Raw genomic sequence first — 26234 nt, 5'->3', positions numbered from 1 at the left:
GAATCATGTAGGCTAAATGGTTTGCTTCATAATGATAATGGTGTGCAACATGAATCCGGTGAAGAAAAACCTTCAGGCAAGTCAAGAGCTGATGATGGATTGTCAGAGTGGAGTTTGACCCTGACAATCTAGAGGGCGAAGAGCTATTGATGATGAAGCCCATTTGTCCCAGAGGTTTGAACGATACGTGCTGTGGCTGAAATAAAACATGCAGAAGGTTTCTGAAGTAAACAACTTGGTGGAAACAAGTGCCAAACTGGAACCATGAAAATTCTTCCATGTTAACCAGATGAAGCCTTACCTCCAGAGAGGTTTTACTGGCAATATCTTGGCAATGACAGAGGAGGTTGAGTAGGGCAGCTAAGCACTTCCTAACCTATTGCACAGTGATGAGGTGGATGGTCCTGTAGAAGGGGTGCAACTTGTTCTTGAACCGACTCCTAAATAGTAAGACGAGTATAGAGAGGCACTGGTACAATTTTCCCATCTCTCTTTGCTTACACCTATATGTATGCATCAAACAGACACAAAAGATAACATACTAGTCAAGAGCAGACTTACAGCATGTCAGATTAGGTCCAACAATGTATTAAGGCAGAGATTGCAAAGCCATTGGTCCTGGGAGTGATTGGGTATTCCTATAGTCCTTGAGTTAGTCCAGTAATGATAACCAAGCAAGCACCTCCAGACACTCGCTTTTGTATCAACTACTGCTCCCTCAATGAGGTGACCAAGACTGATGTAACCCGATTCCTCGAAATGATGAATTGGTGGACCGGTTGGGTTCTGCTTGCTTCTTTAGCATATTGGATCTGAATAAGTGGTTATTGCCAGATAACACTACACCTAGTTCAAAGGTGAAGACCACATTCCCAAAGTCAGAGGGCGTGTATTAGTTCAGGGTTATGCCTTTTGGGCTTAAGAAAGCTCCTTCCATCTTGCAGTGTTTGATGAGGTACGGTCTGTTAGGGCTTAAAGTTTTCTGTGTTGCCTACCTTTATGATACTGCCATTTTTAACAACTCATGGAAGGACCACCTGAGGCAGTTAGAACAGGTGTTGGTCAGCAAAAGTGGCCATCAAGGCAACTAAGTGCCAGTTGAGACAGTTTTCTGTGGTCTACCTTAGACATCATGTCGCAATAGGAAGATTCGCTCATTTAAAGCCAAGATGCAATCTGTGTTAAAGTGTGAGATTCAAGTAAGAGCCTTTCTTGTGCTCATAGGAAATTACAGAATCTATGAGGCTGCCTCTGGCTCCCTACTTGTAGCCAAAAAGCCCTGACATCCAAGAAGCAACATAAGAAAGAGATTTGGACTATGGCGTGTCAGAATGCCGTTGATGGCAACACTGTGCAATGTCCTGGGTTGAATGTACCTGACTACAGGCAGCTCTTCATTGTTGGCAATGACACCTCAGACAGTACTGGCTCACTCAACGACAAATGTAGTGAGTTTTCATGAGTCGTTATCAGCAAAAGACTACATCCTATAGGCAGAATTGGGCAGCCGTTTAAAATTCTGCCTTACTTTTTGGCACCAGGATTGTGGTCCAGATTACTCCCAAGGCACTTGACTGGTTGGTGTCAATGATAGGTGAACATTCCAAGTTGTTGGGATGTTATCTTATGTTATCTTATTGAAAGGGCTAGATTTCACTCTAGAAAACCAAGCTGAAATGCAGCATTGACATACAGATTGAAGCTCTTTCCAGTTTTGCCAAACTGATGACCAGAGTTCTCAAATGTTAGAGTAAGGTTACGTGCAGTTTGATCTGAGAGAGGCATCTGTTAGGACATTAATATCCCCTGTATGGTGTATGCATGTTTACCCCACTCTGATTAATGTGACTGCATGTGAAACTTATCCTTGTTTTTAGCTGGCACAACTAGCATACTAATATAGCAGGTGCACCAAGGCCTATGGTAAATCCAATGTACAGAACCAGTTATGTGAAAGGCACACTCATGTAAAAGTTTAGCTCCATTGTGATGCCTACACTTTTACAATGAAATCGCCTGTGTGTGTGTGTCAAATGTCTGTAGCTGTGGCACAAACATGACCGTGAAACTGTGGAATGCTAGAATGTTTGCTGGGACCATTAGGATCCATTCTGAATGGTCCCTGATTCAGTATGGCCCAAGTTGGAGGATGGATACAGCTTCTTTAGACAGTGAAAGTACATTGACTATATTCTTGAAGCAGGATTGTAAAACTGCTAGACATTTAAGTGAGGGAGGATGGAGACAGGGCAGCCCTTACAATTTCTGTGATCACCAGCAAGGGATCGCTGATTAGATTTTTCTGAGCACTGCCATTTGATAGATACTAGGGGAGAAGGTGTCAGTCAATAGATTGTGTTGTTAAAGGTAATAAAGTTTCAAGTAGGACCTGGCTTTTTGTCTTTCTGTGAATGCTATTTCAGGACTTCTGAAAATAGCCAGGTACAGAGTCTTGACACTTAGTGTGCCCCTGTTTTGGATACTTTTGCTTGGAACCAGTGCCATTACTACATGCTGTGAGAGCCATCACCATCAACATGAGATGAGTCTGCAGTATAGACAAGTGTGCTGAGCAGAGCTGGTAAAGCAATGTCCCATGCAAACAGGTAATGTTGGTCTTCGAAGAAAAAGACTGCTTCTTTATCTTGAACTATAAAAGCCAGCCTGCCATTAGAAGCATCGAATTATTAATATAAACTCTTTTAGTGCAGGATCACAAGAACTGACATACAAGTTGCTGCCTCATGATAATTGCAAATTCGCACCTTAGCTGTTGTTGCTTATACCCTGCCATCCACTTGAAATATGCCAGACTGGGGGAGCCCCTGAGTAATGGGGAAGGGAGCACTAGAGGTGATGGGGTAACTTGCAGGAATCTTTATTCTGGATACTGAGCCCTGTATTGAACCTAGTTATCATGTGTAGTATTTTGATTTACTTTGACATTAAAATGCTTTGATGTGTTCTGAGTCTTTTCACCCCACACTACCTTCCTGAAAAGTCTTTGACTTCTGGCCCTAACTGCCCTGTTAGCCAACTGCAGAGGAAGTGCCCTTGGTCCATTTGGCGAGCCATATTAGTACGGACCCTAGGTCACCAGAGGTAAACCACTCTAACCCCCACTGTTTTTGCCCAGTAACTCGAATCTGCTCTGTGGACCCCAAACGGGGTCTGGCAAGGTGCATTTCCAAAGTGATGTGCTATTCCCTCTTCTGGAATAGCAGTGGATGCAGCAATAGTGGGGTGCATTAGCGAAGATGGATCCCCTCACCCATTCTGCAGTAGCAGGTGGATGATGTAGATCAGGTTAAAATGCATTCGAAATTCTTTATTTTGGCTTCCTTTCGCATTGGTGGAGTAGGTGGAATCTGGATGTTTTGAAGATTGCATGGTTAATGCTCAGGTTGCCAGCTTTGACTGTACTTTTACTTCTTCCTTGTTCATGAGATGTGTTTATTCAGCAGCAGGCCATATCCTTGCCTTTAAAAAGTGTGTAACTACTGCTCAGGCCACCAACTCCCATTCTTGCTCTTTTGGAATCCTTTTACTGTTTCTTCACCATCTCTGCCTGGTGCATGTCACCATATGGATTCCTGGGGGTTCTTGGAGTACTTCCCTTTTTGGTGTAACCATGCTGAGCATCCCGCTGCCCTAGAGCAAGACTGGTGAGGTGTAGCTGCTTATATGTTTTTGTACTTTTTACAATTATAATTAGGGCGTTTATCTCTCAAATACCCTCCTACATCATGCCACCATAGCACAATAACTGCACCTTTATGGGCATTGTACATGACTGGAAAACATTTTGCACATGGACTCAGGATGAAAACAGTGTCCTCCCTACCACCCACCATACACAACAAGTGCTACAACACACCACATGGGGGTAGTAAGTGCTATATAAATGCTACAGCAGTCCAAATCAATATACATGTATATTGCCCATATTCATAGGCATGTCCTTTTTGATGGAATTTATTTCATGTGCAAGAATCTATTGAGACTTTGGCTCATATGCAGGTTACACAATTCCACCAGCAAAGGGTGTCCCTGCCTAGTGATCACTAGCAGCCCAACACTTGTGGGGTTCTCTCCGCGGATCAACAGCGACAATCACTGTACACATATTGGTTCATTTTCTGTAATACTTTAGCTCCCTGCCAACACAAAAGTATTTCACCCTAACACATGTTATGCGGATGAAAGCTGTATTAATTCTTAGCAATAATTCTTACATTTAATCCAGCCAGTTCAACCCTGCTCTGCCAATAGGCTCTCCTCCTGGCGAGTAACTGACATCATGTTTATGTATATCGTCCATTACACATACGTGCTATTTTTTATGCTGTTTCCCATGAAATAAATAGCTGACCTACTTTCCCACCTGTTGGTTATAACATTCTGCCATAAGAGGGTGTCTCCAGCATATCCCTGCGTAATATCCTCTAATAGAAGAGGTCTTTAGACTGTTTTGCACTGAGCCCCCCTCTAAGCAACATATTCTGAAGTTGAGGCCTCTTCAAAAACTTTATGGCAAGGATTGGGAGAGCGGAAGGAGCAGGGATGATCACAGGTGGCAAGGATTATGCGATCATTTCTGGGGGGATTTCGGTAACTCATAATCCACACTAAATGTGACATTTGCAAAAAAGCAAATACATCAAACAAACACAAAATTGACCAAAATTCTACTCCCCTTAATTGGGGTGCTGTGAGACCCTTGCACTCATGGGCCCTAATGCCCCAGCTGCACTAATGATAACTGCAGCCCAAGAAGCAGGATATCTTCTTTAACACCTTCCCCACCATGCCTGCCCACCACTTCAATTTCCAAAACTGTCTTTCTGTCCCTTCTTTTTATAGTAAGGGTGCCCTCTGCCATAATGCTTGCAAGAAAATTAGTCCTTATGCCCCCCCTTTCTTAAAGTAAGACATTCATAATTGTGATGCAGTGGGCGGCTCAGACCTTTGGGGTCCAATGCTACTGCACCTCCTTCAATATTGATAGATACTGCTTTGCAAAGCAGGCTGTATCCTTTGCCCTTGTTAGCAACATGAGAACCTATCTCACGCCATCCCTTCGGATGCCCAAACCAAAGTGTCTCCTCTGGACCACTTTTTCCCTTCCATGAGCCATTGCTCTGAGGCCTAAAGCAAAACTTACACATCAAGTATGCACTGGTTCCCTAATGCAAGAAAGAAAAGAGTAAAACTACAGCTGCAGCACCAATGATGCCTACAGCTCTGCAAAGCAGGCTGTTTACACTGCCCATTTCACATGGCCATCACATCTAGGCCTGATGCCCAAAGTAGGCTTTTTGCCAATCTGTATAACATTTTTAAAAACACATATGCCCCACCCCCCCAGTTACTTGGGCGCTGTTGTGTGCAGCAAGAGTGACCTGGGCCCTATTGCTAGCATGGAAAATTGGCCAAACACATCAAGTTTTATAGAAACAGTCCAAACTTGTGTTCAATGGCCACTCACATCCATGCACCAGTGCACCAGTATCTGCTGCACTACTGGTAGTTATTGCCAAGAAAAAATGGTCCCATTGATATATAAAGACCCATTGTTCCCAGTGGCATCTCTCTAAGTAAGCTGTGTCTGCTTTTAAGTAGAAAATGAACCCCTACATGGCCCCCCCTCTTCTGGACCTTCTCTTTGGCAATATCATTGGATCTCTCTCCTCTGCTTATTTCTCCTGGGCCATAAGGCCCCAGGGAGTTTTAGCAGCTCACAGATTAACATCTAAATGCAACCCTGCTTACCTCTACCCTTCCGCTACCTTCATCCACCTTTTTGCAAAAACAACCTGCCCAGAGCAGTTAATGCTTACCTTGTGGTGCCTCTGCATGAAAGAGAAGGATGGGGCATGGGTTGAGGCTAGGGATTGGGGAGGGGGGCTCTTGTGCTGTGAAAGAGAGAGTTAAAAAAGAAACACTTTTTTTTTTACTAGAGTTTCTGCTACTTGAAAGAAATGTAATTGTGTGCAATTGGTTAATTCCCAAATATAAAGGATGCTCCGGAGCCTGTATAAGCATTATTTGATGGAGTCACTTGAAGCTTCATGGTGACATATAGAGGTAGTATAAGGGTGGTATCAGTGGAGTTCTGTTTGCACTAGGTTATTTATTACTAAAGTGTCCATTTTTTAAAGCATTTGTTTTATCTTAAAGACTCCATCATTTCATAGCTGCCAAGGTTTCAGTTTGCTATGCGTGACATTTTAAGAATTTCAGTGTAATTAGGAGTGGGATTCAATAGCTATAAGTGACACTTTCTCACGAGAAAAATCAAGCAATAAAGACAAGGGAAACATTGTTAGAAATGGGGGTCTCTAGTTGGTAAGGGCTTGCACCTTTGTCCAAATAGGGACCCTTCTTCCTAGACAGGGTGAGGGAGTTAGACTCTTAAAATAACCCGTGCTCACCCCCTTGGTAGCTTGGCACGAGCAGTTAGGCTTATCTTAGAGGCAGTGTGTAAAGCATTTGCACATAACCAACAGTAATACAGAGTAAGCACTACAAACGGACACCAAACCTGTTTAGAAAAATATTCAACATTTTTATGTACTTAAGACAAGACCAAAAACGATAAAAATCCACAATACAATACTTAAAAATCTTCAGTTATCAAAATAACCTTGTGAAACAGTTCCTTGATGTCGATAGCTCCGTCCGGGGCTATCACGGCGTCGTGAGCAAACAAATCCAAACAGTTCTGGCTGGCCGTGGCATCGAGGGCCAGCTGCAGCGTCTGGAAGACCCGCAAAAAGTACCTTTCAGAAATGCAGAGCGTCGATGACCTCTCGTTAAGTTTCCGAACACACGGCTTCTGCAGGCGTCTGTTCCGGAGGTCGGCGCAGGAGTCGTCGGGGCCCTCGAAGTCACTCGCGTGGCAGATCGAACTCCTCCTTGTTGAAGTCAGGAGCGCCGGTGTCGGCAGGCGTTGGGTATGTGGTGCGAAGTGCAGCGGTCCAGCGTGTGGTGCCCTCAGGTTGCGTTGCGAGCAACAGCTCAGTGGTGGCATCAGATGGCATCGTCGGAGAGACCAGGGTCGCAGTGTGAGATGAAGGCGGTGCTCGTCGTGGTGCTGGCAGGTCACGGTGCAGGCAGCTGCTTCATCATGGCTGGAGAGCTGTCGTCAGCTGACGAACTGGAGTCGATGGCACCGGCGTCGGTAGGCCAAGGCTGCGGTGCGGGATGAGGGTGGTGCGTCGTGTAACTTTATGAGTGGTGCCCTCGAACCACCGTGCAAGCAGCACCGTTGATTCTGGCATGGAGCGTCGTCATCGGGGATACCATGGCGTCATCGTGAAGTGAGGCGGTGCAGAGTGCGGTGCCCACAGGTCGCGGTGCGAGCAGCAGCTCGGTGGTGGCGTCAGCAGGCGTCGTCGGTGAGACCAGGGTCGCGGTGCGGCGTTGCAGCGGTGCCCTCTGTGGTGCCTTGAGGACACGGAGTTAGCAGCGGCGTCGTAGATGGCGTCGAGCTTGAAGTCTTTGCTTTTCCTGAGACTTCTTGAACAGGGGGCAAGCTCTACCTCAAGCCCTTGGAGAAACTCACAAAAGTAGATTGCAGAGAGTTCAGTCCAGTCCTTTCACTGCCCAAGAAAGAAGCAGCCACTGCAGGCCAACACAGCAAAGCACACAGCAAAGTGGCAGTTCCTCTTCACAGCTTCTCCAGCTCTTCTTCTTGGCAGTCTTCTTGATCCAAAAGAGTTCCGAAATCTTGGGGTCTGGGCCCCCATATTTATATTAGCAAATCCTTTGTCCTCTGCAGGCAGAGGTTCCTGGACCTAGTTCAAACCAGTTCTGGGTGCATTCTGCCAGTGTACACCTTCTTCCTCTGTCAGTGTGGGCCAGGGCCCTCAGACGCACCACAGGAGGTGGAGTCAGCATTGTGGAAGCTAGGCACAGCCCTATTGAGACCCAGATGCTACTCCTCCACCTATCTGCATGCAGATAGGTCTATTCAGCCCTGTGCTGACTCACCCTGACTCCTGGAGTCTCCCCCAGTCCCGGTCACTCACAAACTAGACAGACAATACACAAGCTAGCAGAGGCAGGCTGGATGGTTAGGTAAGAAAACACCTACTTTCTAAAAGTGGTATTTTCAAACACAGAATGTTAAAACCATCTTCACTATAAGATGTATTTTATCATTCTGAGTTCAGGCATACTAAACTCGAATTTCTACCATGTTCCCTGGGTCAGTTAGGATTATAAGATGTCATAATCAAACTGCCCATTCTGGCCTATGGGGGACAGGTAGCCTTGCAATAGTGAAAAACAAAGTGGCTGTAATTCACTATCAGGACATGCCACACACACCAGGGCTTTTCCTACCTTTCTCATACAATGCACCCTGCCCACAGGGGTACCTTGGGCCTACCTTAGGGGTGACTAACATGTAGAAAAGGGAAGGTTGAGGGACTGGCAAGTGGGTGCACTTACCAAGTCGACATTGCATCCCCAGGCTGCACACAGGCTCTGCAATGGCAGGCCAGATTTACACTTTACGGGCAGGTTGCGTGGGTGGCACAATCCAGTGCTGCAACCCACCAACAGCATTTGATTTATGGGCCCTGGCACGCGCAGTGCACTTTACTAGGTACTGACACATAAATCAAATAGGCCAATCATGGAAACCAATTCATAACACATTTTACACGGAGAGCATATGCACTTTAGTACTGATCAGCAGTGGTAAAGTGCCCATAGTCCTAAAACCAACAAAAGGGCCATCTCCAACACACATAAATATCAGGAGCCTGCCATCTATTGAGACAGAGATATCAGAAATTATACCCCTTTGAACAATGAGAAGCTCGAAAACCCTTTTGAAACTGGTACAAAACGCCTGAAATGCAAGGTCACTAACCTATTACCCCTTTCTACTATATAACAATTGTGTCACCATATTAAACTGTTTACTCTCAAAAAGGAGAACAAAACAATGAAGATTAAAGAGCAGAAATAGTTGCAGAATATTTTGCCCTTTAAGCGATAATGTCTTTAACTCCACTCCCATACTCGGGCATCACCATCACTGCACTTCAATGCTCTGCTGGAGTCTCACCTGTGCCACCCAATGATCTCCATCATGTGCATAATGACAAGAGGGCTGATGTTGTTATTTTCTTGGCCAACTTAATTGCCTTTCAGCAGCATGGACTGGAGCCCATCTGAATCCTGTATTATAAATGGCCCACTGAGCAATACAGAAGACTTTGAAGGAGAAGCGTCTGGCCGTGGATATCCAATGGAATACTTGAAGGGGTGGGTTTACGTGGTTCTGGAGATGTAGTAGTTGTTGCTTGTTCAGCAAGAGAAACTCTGCAAAAATCTATACATTTGAAGAACTAGCTAAAGGATATTACCCTAACCTACAGAAATCGGATCCAAATGAGAACCATGAAAAGGATTTCATTTGTCAACTTGTCTTTAATACATTCTGAGATTTTTTAATGCACTGTTTAGAAAAATCCCCTAGGTTTTGAAATATTTCAATATGTTTATCTTCTAGGATAGGTTCGCATAACGTTGATTTAAAACTTTTTTTTTTTTTTATATATTTTTTTTATTTTTTATTTTATTTAAGGCATCCAATCAGCAAACAATATACTATTACAAAGGCTTCGTACTTTACAAACGGTATATAGCATAGACATGTTGAGCACTGACACATCTGGAATGCTTCTCACCCGTCCTGTCGGGTCCAACCAACAGTAGGCAACTGTACATCTTATAGTTCCGCCCCACCAGCTTATTCTTCCCAATACCCTCCCCTCCATACCTAATATTGCACTATATCACGCTAAGTATGTGAGCGCTAAGATGTGTAAACCACCCATCCATCCCCCTGAGTTTTAAGAGGAGAGAGAGGACATCCCCACCAGTGCGTCGTCTGTGTGTGTGTACAACAATAGCCACCCATTATCCATCTTCCCGCGGGCCCTGTAAGTATTGTCGCAGTGGTTCCCAGAAATCACGGGGTCTGGAGGGCAGCGGTAGCTCCTCCATATACGTGTCCATAGTTTCCCTGCAGTACGTCATGTCCGTGAGCCAGTCCTTGAATCTAGGTGGACGTTTGCTTCCCCATCTGATCGCCACTCGCCTCTTTGCCAGCAGCAGCGCCACCGCCAGGAACTTCCTCATCCTTGTCGATTGTAGTCTATAGATCCCCAATAAACACACTAAGGGCCTATTCGGTATTTGTCCCGTCTGCATTTCGTTGATTGCATCCAGAATATCCTGCCAATATTTATTTATCTGTGGGCACGCCCATGCTAGGTGTAGGAAGTCCGCCCCCGGGGCATTACATCTCTGGCATCTATCATGTGCTCTAAGGCCATATCTGTGAAGCTGGGTTGGGGTGTAATAGAATTGGTGGAGGAATTTAAAATGTATTATCCGTAGGTTGCAGTTTGGTGTCATTAATTGTAGTTGCATGCAACTGAACTCCCAATCCCCCTCCTCTATTTTGTCACCTAGTAGTGTTTCCCACCGAGCTAATGATCTATTTGCGCCATCACTGTGCTCTAACTGCGACTTCTGATATAAGCAAGTGACTAATTTCGTGCGTGTTGGTGCTATGAGCATAGTCTGTAGGGCGTGTAATATTGGTGGTTCCTCCGGGTATGTAGGGTAAAGTTCCCTGACCGCTGCTTGCAGCCTTAAGTATGCAAACGTCTTCATTGGTGTGTTATGTATACTGAGCGCCGGATCATTTCTTTGGATAAATTTCCCATGCGGGAAAACCTCCTTCATTGTAGATAGTTTCATATCCGTTAGCAGTTGCATCATTCCTTGCTCCTGCGTCACTGAGATTTTAGGGTGGTTGGCAATGGAGAGCGCCGGAGCATATATAGGCAATTTGTTGGCCCGATGTGCCAACATGTGCCAAGCATATGATGTGCAACTTACCGGTCCTATCTTGGCCTTTCGGATATACGGCCGCGGGTTCGAGACATACGCCATCAGGGCGTCCGGGTGCGCACTGTCCGTTTCCACCGCGACATGCGGGATATGCGCATGCGGCCTAGTCCAGTAATGGGCATGCTGAGCCTGAGCGCAATAAAAGTATAGCTGTAAGTCCGGTGCCCCAAAACCGCCCATGTGATGCGGCTTCGTCAGTATGGTCCAGCTGATCCTGGCTTGTTTACCCGCCCATGTCAGCTTTTGCAGCAGAGATCGCAGCTCTGCAAAAAAGGCTCGCGACAGCCAAATTGGGATGTTATTGAATAGGTAGAGGAACCGTGGTAGCACAATCATCTTTTGTAATGCAATTCTATCCGCCATCGTCAGCGGCATCCGTAGCCATTTGGTTATTTGCTCATCGAGTCTGGCCATTGCTCTACCGTAATTTTCCCTGAGTACCAGGAACGTTGATTTAAAACTTACCCAGTAGGTAAGAAACTGAACAAATTACCCCTTTGGTAATAGTTACGAGAAGGTGAATGCTGAGTGTCTTTAAGTGAACGTTGAAATTGTTTGTAGAATGTACCATTGTTGTAGTTGTTAGAGGTAACCTCTTAGAACCAAGGGGTATACAGTTCCAGAACTCATGTTCTTTATTCAGTTGGGCTGCCGTCTGAATTCTAAGACCTTCTGAACTTTCTTGTTAAAAGCAAGACCTCGGGAGAGCATGCGCCGGCAGCAACCAAGATGGCCGCCCAGTGACTTTCCTCCGTGGGAGCCGAGGTATCCCCTCTTTATTGTCGGGCTGTTTCTGCACTTATTACCATATCGGCGGCACCATTAATTGTCGGAAAAGGCAGGGAGCTGTCTGGTAAGCATTAAAGCTTATTAAATAAGCATTTTCAGAAGCTTTTCTTGCCGCTCCTTGCCCTGTCAGAATTATAGCCACCATTTTGTTTTTGGATGTCCTTTAGCCTGCCTTAAATATCACAATGGCTTGTTTCTGTTTTTAAAGACTCTCTTTTTTCTCTGCTAGGTGGCACGTTTTTATATATTTATATTTTATCCTGAAAGATATTCTAACCTCTCATTATTTGCAAATCTCTGACTGCCTGGCCATTATTGTCGGTTGCCTCCAGTATTGGTTGCATATTGTAAGCTGACCCATCAATCCTTGCTAAACTGGTCTACACCACCAAGCTTCATTATCGATTCAGCGCATACCTCCAAATCTGTGTCTTCTTCTGTTAACGGCGCGCGCAAGGAGTCTGGAGGCGGTGCTAATAAAAGAGTAAAGAAAGATCTTTCTTCACCTACGAAATCTCCTTTACCCTTGACTCTGGAGGATATTATGGATGAGTTAAAAAATATGAAGCCTTTCATGGTGGAGACTAGTGCAACTTTACAATTAATTGAAGACAAGTGGTCAGCTCTGGATTCAAGGCTCACTGAGGTGGAAACAACTGGTTAGTGACGCTCAAGATGTTACAGCCAAGGTTTCCCATCTAACCAAGGAGGTTACACAGCTCAAAAGACTGGCTGAAGATTTGGAAAATCGTAACCGTCGCAATAACCTACAAATTTATGCTATACCAGAGGGTTCAGAAGTTCACGATATGATTACATTTCTCAAGTTGCATATACTCAAAACTGTGGGGCTGAAATCCTAAGTGGAATTGAACATCGAAAGAGCTCATAGAATTGGTCCTTCCCCTTCGGCATCTTCTAATAGACCTAGAGGAATTATTGCTCTGCTTTTACTATATTCATATCTTATGGAAGTCCTTACCATGGCCAAACAAAGTAAGCAGGTACTCTGTTAGGGGCACAAAGTCTTTTTCAGTCAGGATGTAGCCACGGTCATGGTAGTGAGGAAAAAAGAGTTTTTGAACTTGAGACCAGTTCTGAGATCCATGAATGCGCAGTATGGGCTTCTTCACCCTTGCTTCTTCAAGGTCACAAGACGAACACCTTTGAAGACCAGAAGGATCTCAAATGATTCATACTCGAACACAAAGGAAAAGAAATGGAACTGAGTAAAATGTAATTTATGCAACTCCTTTTCCTGGTTTTCATATAGTCTCTTGTTGTTGTTTTATACAGGTTTTGCGCTCCTTTGGTCTGTTTGACTGTGCTGTGACGGTTATTGTTTGTCATCTTCCCAACTCCAGTCTTCGTGTTTTCATGTATGTTGTGTTAAGCTTCTCATCTCATGGCAGGTATGTCCAGCGTTTCCTAGTCTATATGTTCATGTAACAGCTGGGTCTGGTGGCTCAGTCGACTAATGCGTCCATTGCAGGGGCCTGTGTTCCACCTCATGGTCACAGGTTTAAATCCTGGCGGGTCCACTCAGCCTTTCTTCCATCTGAGGTCGATAAAATGAGTACCATTGAGTTGGGTAACAATGAACATCTGTTATTCAGCGCCAAGAGACCTCTGGGTGAACGTGCGTTTTATCAAATACACATGTTATGCTCCCAACTAGTATCCCTTTGTTCCTCTTTCTTTCTGACGGTATGACTGAAGTCCTTTGACTTTTTGCCATCTTTTCACTTTTCTATATACAGGGGAGGTATTTTTCTCACTCCCCACTGTTCTATGTTTTTTCTCTTTCTATTCTCTCTTCTTTCTGTACACCCATTAATTGTGGCTCTCCACTAGCTTTCACTTATCCATCTATATTTCTGCTTATTCCATCAGTCTATGGTGTTTTTTTCAATTCATGTGGTGCCAGTTTTTTTGTGGTAATGCAAATTTTTGTCTCTCTTACTGATCATTACTGTATTTGTTATTCATGGCTCAGTTGTGTATTGTTTCTTGGATTGTAACAGAACTCCACAATCCTGTTAAAAAGCAGAGGGTGTTAACTCACCTTTCCAAGTTGAATTGCCAGATCGCTTTTTTACAGGAGTCACATCTTAAAGATATTGATATTAATTGCATATGAAGGCAATGGGTATGTTCAGTTTACAGTTCATCTGCTGTAAACAATAAGAATGGTGTTTTAATTGTATTTAATAAATCTCTGCTCATTCAGGTGATTAAGGAAACTAAGGATGCGGCTGGGAGGTGGTTGCTACTGACCATCAAGATTAATGGAACTCTTTACTCATTTTGTGATATTTGTGGCCCTACAGGTGTAGATTGACATTTTTGGGAACGACTCTCCATTATTCTATCTGCATGTTCTTCAGACAACTTTATAGTGGGGGGACATTGTAATCAATTAATGGCTCCCTTTAAGACTGGCGTTCTCAAGTTAGATATATCCCCTATAAAATGCAAAAATCCTTCCATAGGGTTATTTCCTCTAGAGGTTTAATTGATTCCTGGCGAATGATTCACCCTAATATTTTGGAATAGACATATTTTTCTCCTGCACATGCCTCACAATCCAGAATAGATTACTTGTTTGTCACACAAAATGTTCTTCAATCAATTTTGAATGTTGAAATTGGTTCCACCCTGATTTCAGATCATGCCCCTGTTATTTTAGACCTAGATATCCCCAACAATAATTCACGGCCTAATAGGTGGAGATTCAATAGTGTATTATTGCAAGATAAACATTTTACTGAAGCATTTGCGGATTTTACAACCAATTTCTTTGCTATAAATCTTCCTGTTGATTCACAAACAAATTACATATGGGATGCATGTAAAGCGACCGCCAGGGGTTTTATTATTGATTATGTTGCATGGGAAAAGAAGAAATAACTTAAGGAGTCTGCACAACTACTTAAACAATACAAAACGCTGGAACATGAATACTTTTCTTCTAAAAAAGCAGACTCTTTGCCTAAATTAATCCAAGCTACATTGCAATACGACAAACAATCTTGTATCGATGCATGTGGCAATTTACTTAAAATAAATGGAAAAATGTTTGGAGGCCGTAATAAAGTTGGTACATTGTTAGCCAATTGTTTGAAAATGAAAAACAAAAATCTAAAATAAATGTCATCACAGACAAAGACGTATTGTCTCACACTAAAGACAAATACATTCTAGAATGTTTTTTGCAGTATTACACCAACTTATACTCAGCAGGGACCTCTCCCACACTAGAGCATTGGATTCTTTTTTTCAATCTATACCCAAACCGACAGTCAATGCATTAGATCTCGCTGTATTAGATGCTGACATAACTGAGGGGTAATTAAAAAATTCTATTTTTCAACTTCCTAAACATAAGGCTCCTGGTCCTGACGGATTTACTGTTCAATTTTACTCCCATTTCGGTCATCTCCTACTTCAAAAATTAATCCTTTTAATTTTCTATTTTGTCACTCAGGAGTGCACACAAGGAACTACAGGCGATCCTTGGCCTACTTCCCAAGAAAGATAAGGATTTATCCAAGTGTGGGAATTAGAGGCCTATTTCTCTTATAAACAGGGACTGCAACATTTTTGCTAAGGCCCTCGCGATACGCATCAAACATTAATAGACATCCATCAACCAGGATTTGTGACAGGACGTTTTATCTCAGACAACTCTTGAACTTTCCTCAATATAATCCACATGGCCTCTAAATCTGAAATACTGGATGTGGCTAGAACTTTAGACGCTGAAAAAGCCTTTGATCATGTTAATTGGGAATTTATGTTCTGTGCACTAAAATGGCATGGTTTCAGCCCTCATGTTCTTAGATATATTCGTCTTCTATATTCTCAGCCTTCCACTTCAATTTTCGTTAATGGCATTCAATCCTCATATTTACCTCTTTTCCGTGGTACTAGACAAGGTGGACCTTTGTCTCCTCTTATTTTTAATTCTTTCTTTTGAGCCCTTCCTAGAGAAAATTCCCAGCTCTCTGACTTTTTCTGGATTTAAAGATAAGCAATTGGAAATCAAATTCACTGCTTATGCTGATGATGTATTACTATATGCGCCTAATCCCCTAAATACGCTTCCTGCTTTTTTACAATTATTAAATGAGTATTCTTTGGTATCTGGATATAAACTCAATATAGAAAAATCAGAGATATTGCCTTTAAATAAATACTGTCTCCCTAATATGATTAAAGACACTGGTTTTACATAGACTTCTAAACCGATTAAATGTTTAGGCATTCTATATTCTAATACCATTAAAGAAACGATTCAAATTAATTTAGTACACGAAAAATTAAAGATCTCTAACATGTCGCTCGCGTGGTCCCTTTTTTCTTATCTTGGTTGGGGAGATTAGCTACGATTAAAAATGATGATGTTACCAATAAATAATTTTTATCTGTCCATGCTGCCTGTCAAACTCCCTCTAAGCTTTTTCAAGTCAGTCAATCGTCTACTTGTAGCTTTTTTTTATGGCACCAGCGTAAATCGAGAATATCTTTACGAAGGCTTCAACAGGCCAGGAATAATGGAGGAGTCAATTTTCCTGTGTTCAGCCATTATCACTCTGCTTTTTCTCTCAAACAAATCTGGTCCTTTCTTTCAGTTCCCTCTATGGACGAATGCACAGTCTGGGGCCAACTGGAACAAACTCGTATTGCCCCTTTTTCGCTCACGGAGATGGCCTACATATGTCAGGCCCCTAGGACTTTCCTTTCACCTTTACTTACACATTCTCTCTCAGTTGTCAAACCTTTACTATTTAAGACTAATTTTCTACTATAGAGTGTTCTACAAACTCTGATATGGTATAATAAGCATATTAAGCTAAACAATCGGGCCCTCTATTGAAAGGAATTGATAGATAAAGGAATATTAGTCTTTGGCCATTTAATATCTGATGATGTAGTGTTAGAATTTAGGGACACTCAACTTAAAAAAAATCTTTCATTGTTTTATGCAGTTCAATATGACAGTATAAGACCCACTATTCTTCAACTTTTTTCTTAAACCTCCTCTTTATCAAGTCCTAAACTGTCTCCCCTGCCTCCCATTGATTTTCCCTCAAAGGTGAAAGCTTCTTATACATACAAGGTTTTATGTCATCCACCTGAGAACAGACCTAAATCAAAAATTGAATTAAGTTGGTAACTGGACTTCAATCAATAATTTTCTCAATACACTTGGGAAACAATTTGGGTTAAGATGCATACTACTTCCCGCTCTGCCGCCACAACCCAAACTTTATTTTATTTCTATAATAGACAATATTATACTCCCACTCATTTACATCAGTTTCATTTAACTAATGACACCAAATGTTGGTCTTGTGCCCAAGAAGATTGGGAGTTATGGCATATGTTTTTTGATTGTCCCAGAGTTCGTTTTTTTGGCTGTTAATATCATGCACGCTTAATAACATAATGTCTACATATTACGCATTTAACACTATTCATCTGTTTTTGGGTAGTGCGTCTCCTTCATGGCTTTCTTGTAAGACAAATGGGGAATTTTTTGATTTGACGATAGCCCTAGCTTTTCAAATTATCACATCCAATTGGAAAGACACCTCAAAAATCACCTCGAGATTCTCACCGCTCCGTAGTTCAGGTGCGACCCCGCCCCCCAGAGGAGGAGACTGTGGCTGACCCGGTGATGGCGGTGATGGTGATGGTGCGAGTAATGGCGGTGGTGTGGGCTCGCTGAGAGATTCGAGTGCGATACGAGGACATAAGGAAAAGGAGATTTACAGCGTCTGCTCGCCGGTGCCCAACGTGTAATCGGCAATTTTTCGGCGAAATTGGAGAAATATTTAGGTGTTTTGGACGGCTTGGGATGGCTCTAAACCTCGCCTATTCCGGATGTTTTTACACGCAAATATTGACAGCTGCTGCTGCCGGAGGCTGCCCGAGGCCCAGGTTTATGTGTCCCCTGATGCTTTGTGGCTGCAGGAGAATAAGGAACTATCATAGGTTCCCATAGGCTGCTACTGGCTATTACTGGCTGCCCTGTTTGATTTTGCTCTGTGGAGTGCAGACCATATCGTTTATTCAGCTGATTTGAGCCCCTAGCTATCTGTGTATAGAGAAGTGGGGAATATCTGCTGCAAGCTTGTAAATGGCAAGGCATTCAATGGACTTGATTAAGGACTGATAGTGGACTACTGCACTGTGGAAGGGGATTAATGGAGATCAATGAGGGGAGCAGCCCTTATACTATATTATGTTATCATGCAAGGGCAGTAGACAGCTAGGTAATGGCGATTAAATAAAGTTTGTAGTCTTATATCAAATAATTTATTTAGAACACCGATAAATTCAAACAAAGTAAAAGGATTTCGATGCACGATGGGAAGGCACTTAAGACAGACGAGCGCGGTGGCCAGGGTGGAGACAGCAACAGGATCAAAAGCTAAAAAACCTAATATGCTGGCTAAGGGAGTTTTAGCTCAGACGAAGGTCCCAGGCGCCGGAAATCGTTCAGGAGCAATTTCAAGTTCAGAAAGTTCCATAGAAGAGCTGTCTGTGACACAAGGGTTACATGAGTAGGCAGAAGAAGTCGTCCCAGAACCCGAAAAGGTTCTTGAGGGATCTAGCAAGCCCCTTATGCCCCTTATGCAAGCAAATAAAATTGAGATAGGAAATTGTAAAGATTTTCCATTGTTTGTAAAAAAAAATATTCAGCCTATACAATCTTATCCAACTGTATCTCCCTTAGAGCCAATTGAATCCCTTCCTGTAACATTGGATGAGGTAGTAACAATCGATTCTTTTGCAAAGCTGCATATTTCCCTTCCTTTCGAGGTTTCATCTCCGGTCCTGGCATTTTCTGTTTTTTCCAATTTTAGAGGGGAGAATGCATCATCGTCTTCCGTGTTGATTGAACCTACGGAAGGGGGTGTACTATCGCAAAATCCTCCAGTAACCACCAGCTCAGAACAGCAGCTAGAATGTTTGCAGCAGCCACAGGAACTCTTGGAGAACACCCAGATATTACTAGATCAGTCTGATAATAATAATGGGAACAAAAATGACCAAGAGAAGCCGCAAGAAAATCCGGAACTGACACCCTCAAGGATTAATTTACAACAAATGGAAGTAAAAGACCTGCTTAACCTTATATTAGAGGAAATAAGGGAAATGAAAAAATCCCAGACTCAAGAGATAGCCATTCTCCATCTAAGGCTTGAAAAGATTGAGGAGTCTATCTCAGGCACACCTGCAAGGCTCGAGGAAGCAGAATCAATAATAGCACAATTGGAAGATCAGATGAGCTCCACAGTACAGAAAATCAACAAGGTAATGGCTGATAAGCTCGCCTTAGAGACTAAGGTAGAAGAGTTGGAAAATCATTCACGCCGTTCAAATCTTCGCATTGTGGGAGTGCTGGAGGTGACAGATGGTACTAATACCTTGAGCTGGGCTGAAACATTTATTAAGCAAAAAGTACTTCCGGACTTTACGGGGGATCTGACTCTAACCAGGGCCATCGGGTACCGACGCATCCTATACCTAACTCTAAATATCCTCGTACTATCTTAATACATTTCTCTGATTATAGAATAAAGGAAAAGGTGTTAAATAAGGCAATTCAACAGAGACAATTTGTTATTAATGAGGGTGCCAAATGCCGTTTTTTTTCAGACATGTCAGCAACAGCAGCCCGTATACGCAAATAATTTGTTAAGCTTTTGCTTCTATTTAAGGCACAAGGGGCTCAGGCGTCTATCGTACAACAATCAAAGCTAAGGGTACTGGTTAAAGGCAAATTTCACATGCTCTCTCGGGTGGAAGAAGCTCAGGAGTTGCTGAGAGATATCTCTACCGGCAAATAAATTGATATTGATATTGGTATTGATGGAATTTATGCAAGTTATAATACATAATGTGTGAAGGACCTTTTTTTCTTTTCTACTTTTTTTTTTTTCTTCACCAGTTTTTTTTTTTGCTCTGGGGGTTGGGGGACTCACCTAGGGTGCAGGTTCAAAGCGCCCCATATAGTGGGAGTTATGGGAAAATGTGGTTGGTGGGTTCAGTTGAGACCACATTTTGTGGGTGGGAAACGATCATGTGGTGGGGTTGGGGGGGTTTTGGGGTTATTTAAAAGTAGGGAAAAATGAGCAGGGGAAACAAATACGAGTTTTTACAGAATTTTCTTTTTTTGATATAGGTTATCGTAATGGGATTGTTTAAATCTATAGTTAGATGGTTCAATTGCAGACTGTGAAAATTGTTTCCTGTAATGCTAATGGATTACTTAATCCACGTAAAAGAGCGGCCTTCTTAAACTGGGTTATGCCTCTTAATCCTGAGATCGTTTTTCTACAAGAAACTCATTTTAGATCTGATAATCCTAAAATAGTATTCCCTAAAAGGTATACACAGAAATTTTTTTCTTCTGCCAATTTAGCTGTTTGAGGGGTAGGGATTCTAATTGCTAATACACTTAACTTGCAAGTTAAAGAAGTTCAGCCAGATGGGAAAGGTAGATGGCTATGGGTAAAGGTTAAACTACATGAAACAATTGCTGAATTTGGTAAATTATCATGGCCCTATTCAGGATGACATTTCGGCACTTACTCAAATTTACCAATTAGTAATCAGCATGGAAGTTTTTATAGTTTTGGGTGGCGACTTTAATTTTATCTAGAATTTATTTCTGGATTCTTCGAATAAAACAAAACGTCAACTAAAACCCAAAACTGCAAAGATAATTAGCAGCCTTATAAGAGATTTTTCTTTGGTCGATCCCTGGAGATTAGCTAACCCTACTCTCTCGCAATACACCTGCTATTCGGGCAGATTCAGGCCAGCTTCACGATTGGACTATTTTTTAGTCGATAAATCAGCTGATAAGGGGCCGGTAGAAATTGTGACTAATTCTTTTTCAGATCACTCTCTAGTTTCTTTTTCTTTATTGTTAAATAAAGGTGCCAAAAATAGACCTAGATGGCAATTCGATAAAACTCTTTTACAAGATATGACATGGTTAGCAGAAACAAGACGGTTTGTAGAGGAGTTTTTTCAAAACAACCTAAACACGGCCCCATTATTTTCGGTATGGGAAGCCTTTAAAGCCACGTTTAGAGGGCATGTAATCTCCTATAAGGCAAGAATTAATAACTCACGGAGATATAAGATTGCCACACTTCAAGCTGCCGTGGAAGAGGCGAGGCAAAAAGTAATTCTTGCAGTTCTTCCAGCACCTATAATAAAGGCACAGCAAAAGGAGGTAGCCATGGCAATGGAGAATCTGAAATATTTTTTTCTAACAGAGGAAATTGCAGGTAGCAGGGCCTACCAACAAAAATTATACGAGGAGAGCCAGCAGATTGGTAGATTTCTGGCCTGGTCCACAAAATCACAGAAGGCAGCACAATTTATTTCTCAAATTAAAAATCCAGTAACTGGCTATTTAGTTGAAGGTAAGCAAGGTATAGGTGAGGTGTTTAGTTCACATTTTAAGCATATTTATGGAGAAACGCAGGGAGTGGATGAGGTAGCTCTTGAGAGATATTTTGATTTATTGGACTTACCTTTGTTATGAGAGCAATCCTCTAATATACTATGTTCGCAAATCAGAATCCCTGAAGCACAGGCAGTACTAAAGAGTATAGCGAATGCCAAAGCTAGTGGACCAAACGGGATTCCTGTAGAAAATTATAAGCTATTTCAGGTAGAACTGCTTCCTTTTTTAGTAGAATTGTTTAACGAAATTAAGGATGGTATAGATACTCCGAAGAGTTTCAAAGAATCGGTTGTAATAGTTTTTCTTAAAAAAGATAAGGACCCTGCTGATCCAAGTTCTTACCGCCCTATTAGTCTGCTAAATTCAGATGACAAATTTTTAATTACATTTTTGGCTAAAAGGATCGCTCCCTGTGCACAACAGCTGGCTCATAGCGATCAAAATGGTTTTATTCCGGGGCGTTCAATGGCATCAAATACTCATTTTCTAACCCAAGCCATTGATTTTTTTTCTATTAACCAGACAGATGCGGTGATTATGATGATGGATGCTGAAAAAGCTTTTGACTTGGTGGATTGGACTGCATTATTTTTTATCTTATCTAAATTTGGTTTTCCACACCAACTTATTAAAATGCTGATTAAAATATATAGAGGTGCAGAAGCTACAATTATGACCAATGGCATAGCAAATGGTAAAATTACCATTAAGCGAGGCACCCGTTAGGGATGCCCGTTGTCTCCTCTTTTATTTTCGTTGTTTATCGATCCCCTGGCTCAGAAGATTCGGAATAACATAAGTATTGTCTCCCCTTTAGAGGGTATGACTAAAATCAAGCTTTATGCAGACGATATTATTTTATATTTGAAGCCTGGGGTAGATAACTTACAAAATCTACTAGATGAAATTCAAACTTTTACTCAAGTGGGTGGATATAAAGTTAATCATGCAAAAACCGAACTTTTGACATTTAATACGACTCCTTTAGATTTTCCACCTACCATCCATCTAAAACCCCTGCATCCAATCAGATACCTGGGAATTTATGTTACAAATGATTATGCACAATTATTTTTTATGAATTATGTTAGTTTGCTTACTAAAGTTAAAAAGTTAGTGGATAATTGGTCTTTGCTGCAATTATCCTTGGTAGGAAGAGTTTCAATGATTAAAATGACGGTACTTCCACTGTTCTTGTTTTTGTTCATTAACCTCCCTATGAAAATCCCAAGCTACTATTTTAAGGAGCTGGACCAAGTTATAAGGAGGTTTGTATGGAATAATAAACAACCTAGGGTTAGGCTCTCTATATTACAACTGGATGTAATCTCAGGAGGATTGGCACTTTCACATTTTCTAACATATTATCAGGCTTCTTTACTCGATTTGTTTTCGCAATTGGGTAAGGAAAATTCTGCTTTTGACACATTTTTTTTATACATATGTTAAAAGAAAGCGCCATTGGACTTCCAGCTTTTCTACGCTTGGCAAAACTTCCCAAAAAATCACGTTATAAGGTTATTTTTACTCTAGCATATAGAATGCAGCTATTTTTTAAATCTCGGAATATCCCTCTATTCCATGCATATACCCCATTACAGGACGGAGCATTTGGAGGTTTTAAACTTTCTAATCGGCTTTGTCAGCAATGGCAAGAACAGGGATATTTTCAGTTGGGGGATTTTTATAATCTAGATTCTTTAATTACATGGGAGGCTGTTTGTCTTCATGCCAATACGCCAAATACCGCACTGACCCTGAGTTTTCAACAAATATCTAATTTTCTTAAGAATAACTATGTAATTTTAGATGAGACAACACGACCAATTGTCAGGCAGATAGTAGATAAATTGGTAGGAGTTGGCTCCTGGTATCAGATACTTCTTCAGAAAGCCAATTCAGAAGAGGTCCTGACTAAAGAGCTCCAGAAAATTTATTTAGAGACAGACTGTAAGTTTAATATTAGAGAGTGGACTAAGCTAAATGACTTAGCCAATAAAGCTCTCAGAGGTGCTAATTTTAAAAGAATGAATTTTTTATCTAGATGGTTACTATACTTTACCCCTCTGAAACTGTCCAAAATGTTTTCATCTTGCCCAAATAAATGTTTCCGTTGTAATAGTGAGGGGGCAGGGGGATGGTTACATATATTCTTCGAATGTAATGATTTACATAATTTCTGGAAAAGGGTCTTTGAGGAAATATCTTGGATTTTAACCTTAGAAATCTGTCCGTCAGCTATGTTGGTGTTATTTGGTTCCTCTGCAGAAGTGAAATGTCTCACAAAATATCAACAATATTTTATATTAATTGCTATAGCAGTTGCTAGATCACTTGTTTAGCAAAATTGGAGAACCAACATACAACCTAGCATTGAACATTGGTTTAATAAGCTGATTAAGATGTATAAATTTGAAGAGGCCAACGCCAAACGAGTAGGAGCGTTAATAAGATTCAGAGCAATTTGGCGCTTCTTTGTCCCTTTTGGCTGCACGACCTAAGTCTGTTAATGTAAAATATGAATCAAAATGATTTGCACATCGCACTTTGAACTTTATTTGTTTTTAATTCACTTGCCACTTTATTTGCTTTGGGTGGTCAACTTAAACTTTTAAACTAAGAGGCCTGGCTCAGACGAGGAGTGCGGGAGGGTGACTCTTTATCAGTGCTGTTTACATTTTTAATGTGAAATTCCTTTTTTTGAACATGTATGCATTGTTTATTGGTCGGGTTACTTCATATGTAAGATGATAAGTAAAATATTTGTATTTATTGTTCTCTCATGCTCTAATAAAAATTATTTAAAAAAAAAAAAAAATCACCTTTATTGCCTGGTGGAATTTACTATGTCATCATCACAGGTTAAACAGAAATGAGAGGCCTAGACTCTGAATGGTGACTAGGACTGCAACCAGCACAGCTGTTTGATTTTCTTACATTCAGTACAATTTATTAATCAATTGTTAACATGGAGGTATAAACATAATGAGCAATAAACATGTATGTCTTCAACAAAAAACTTTTCTTTAGGAAAACAGGTTATTCACATTGTAAATTATCCACATTGTATTTCCTTTGTGTGCCAGAACTTTAAATTGAATCAGCACCAACACCCAATGCATTTTGGGACTCGAGGTCCCTTCGTCAGGAGTATTCTGTGAATTAAAAATAATAGGAGACTATTCTCAGTAGATGCGTTCTGGGTTCAGGTAACAAGATTAATGTTATGTATGTATGAGTTGTGCTCCCATCACCACTGTGCTTAGAGCAGACGAATGCCTGACTTACTCACTTGTTATATTCTCACCACAAGGTTAAGCCCCCTGGGTGTGAAGGAGAAGAAAAGAAGAAGGAAACCAACTCAAGAACACCAAGACCAAGTATAAAAGAAACTCTCAAGAATCAAGCTAATCATAGACACGTACCTGATCACTGTACGTGTTAATAGACAATGCTTCAATTAAATATCTGTCCCATGGGACACCTGGAATAATAAAGATACCGAACTATGAAATATGTTTGGGATCTCTAGCATATACGCCTATGTTTAAGCAATACACAGCTGTAATAAATGAGCCTGTAGGTGATAAACTCACCTTCCAAGTTGAATGGGTGCGGACTTCAGGTGGCTATGTATCGTAAAGTGCAGGCTGTAATCATAAATAGCTGAGGGATTTTTCTTCAGGTGGTAAAAAAATGCTCTGTATCACCTGTAGAATGCGTAATAAACAAGAAAATGTACTCCCGATGTAACTCGAAACAAAATGAAGTATGCAACATTTTTTTACAACCCGAGGATCATGCTTACCAGAACATATTAAGTGTACAGCCGGAGGCCGATCAACCATCCATGAAGGGTTAAACAACGCTGTTACTCCGGTGCAGGTGCCAAACTTCCTGGAATAAGCGCTGGCATAATGGCATGTTAGACACAACGTTTAAAGCCAAGCTTCTGGAATGAGGCATGCATATAACATCCAACCGACGAGACACGCTGGTAACAAGCTTCCTAGAGTTAACGCTGGCGGAATCGCGTAAGGTGCGAGACGCTTTAAGCAGAGCTTCAAAATTGAGGCATGCGCATAAGATCCAACCGGCGAGAGACTAAATACGGACTAAAGGGCTACTAGTGTGCGGAAGAGGCGCACCAGTGATAAAGAAACTAAAAACTGACTTTTAACAAAACGTAAATTGCGGTGAGAAGAAGCGTAAATAAGAGTCCAAAAAATTGAGAAATTAAACTATGAAATCTCAATAAACAGTCTCCATACCAAAAGAAAAATGGATGTGAATCAATGTGAAATGAAAACCTGAGGTTACACACCAGAGTGCAAAGCGCTATTTGTGTACTCACTGCTACTAAATAACCAGTGTGTGCCATGAGTCATCTAAAGGTGTTTTTAAGGGGAATTTTACAAACCCATGAACAAAAAATATATAACAACTAAATCGTGCTCACATCTGATCAGCAGTTGAAATATTCTGATCTAGACATAAGATTATGATATGAAAACATGAGTTGTAAACACTTATGCACACCGTAATTACTAACATGATAAATCTAAACATGATAATTCACTGAGTCAAGGAATAATATGAAATAAACAATGAATAATTATGGTCTCGTGTCTTGGTTTCTGTGGTCTAAATGTGAGTGTTAATCAGTATCCTAATGGAGATGTCGTGTATGGAGCCCATAGTGGTCAAATGATTAGTTTATGTATTTTAAAGAAAACAGGCCATCTCAAGTTTGTCATTGAGGCCATGCGGCATCAAAGTTTGTAATTTGTTGATCCAGAAAACTTCTCTCTGTAAAAGAAATTTAGAATTGTCTCTATCTGGAGTTTTTGGGACTTCCTCTATGATTTGAAATTTGAGTTGTGCTATGTTATGATGTTGTTCTTCCCAATGTGCAGCTAACCTCGATGTGGTACTCTTCGTGCGGATTTTGCTTTTGTGCTCAGACAATCTTATTTTCATTTTTCTTTCTGTTTTGCCCACATACAAC

General features: G+C 41.5%; 1 long non-coding RNA gene across 2 annotated transcripts in view; it reads left to right on the top strand.

Moving 5' to 3' along the window:
- Positions 1-25846, top strand: part of LOC146821491 (uncharacterized) — a 126771-nt gene extending 100925 nt beyond the window's left edge. For both annotated transcript variants that reach the window (XR_014962729.1, XR_014962728.1), the window contains one exon: positions 24540-25846. This is a non-coding gene — a long non-coding RNA (uncharacterized LOC146821491). The remainder of the gene's footprint in view (positions 1-24539) is intronic.
- Positions 25847-26234: the final 388 nt, after the last annotated feature.

This window comes from Triturus cristatus, chromosome 6, assembly GCF_964204655.1.
Source record: "Triturus cristatus chromosome 6, aTriCri1.1, whole genome shotgun sequence".
Taxonomy (NCBI): Eukaryota; Metazoa; Chordata; class Amphibia; order Caudata; family Salamandridae; genus Triturus; species Triturus cristatus.
The sequence above is the reverse complement of the archived record's forward strand: the minus strand, read 5'-3'. Positions and strand labels throughout refer to the sequence as shown.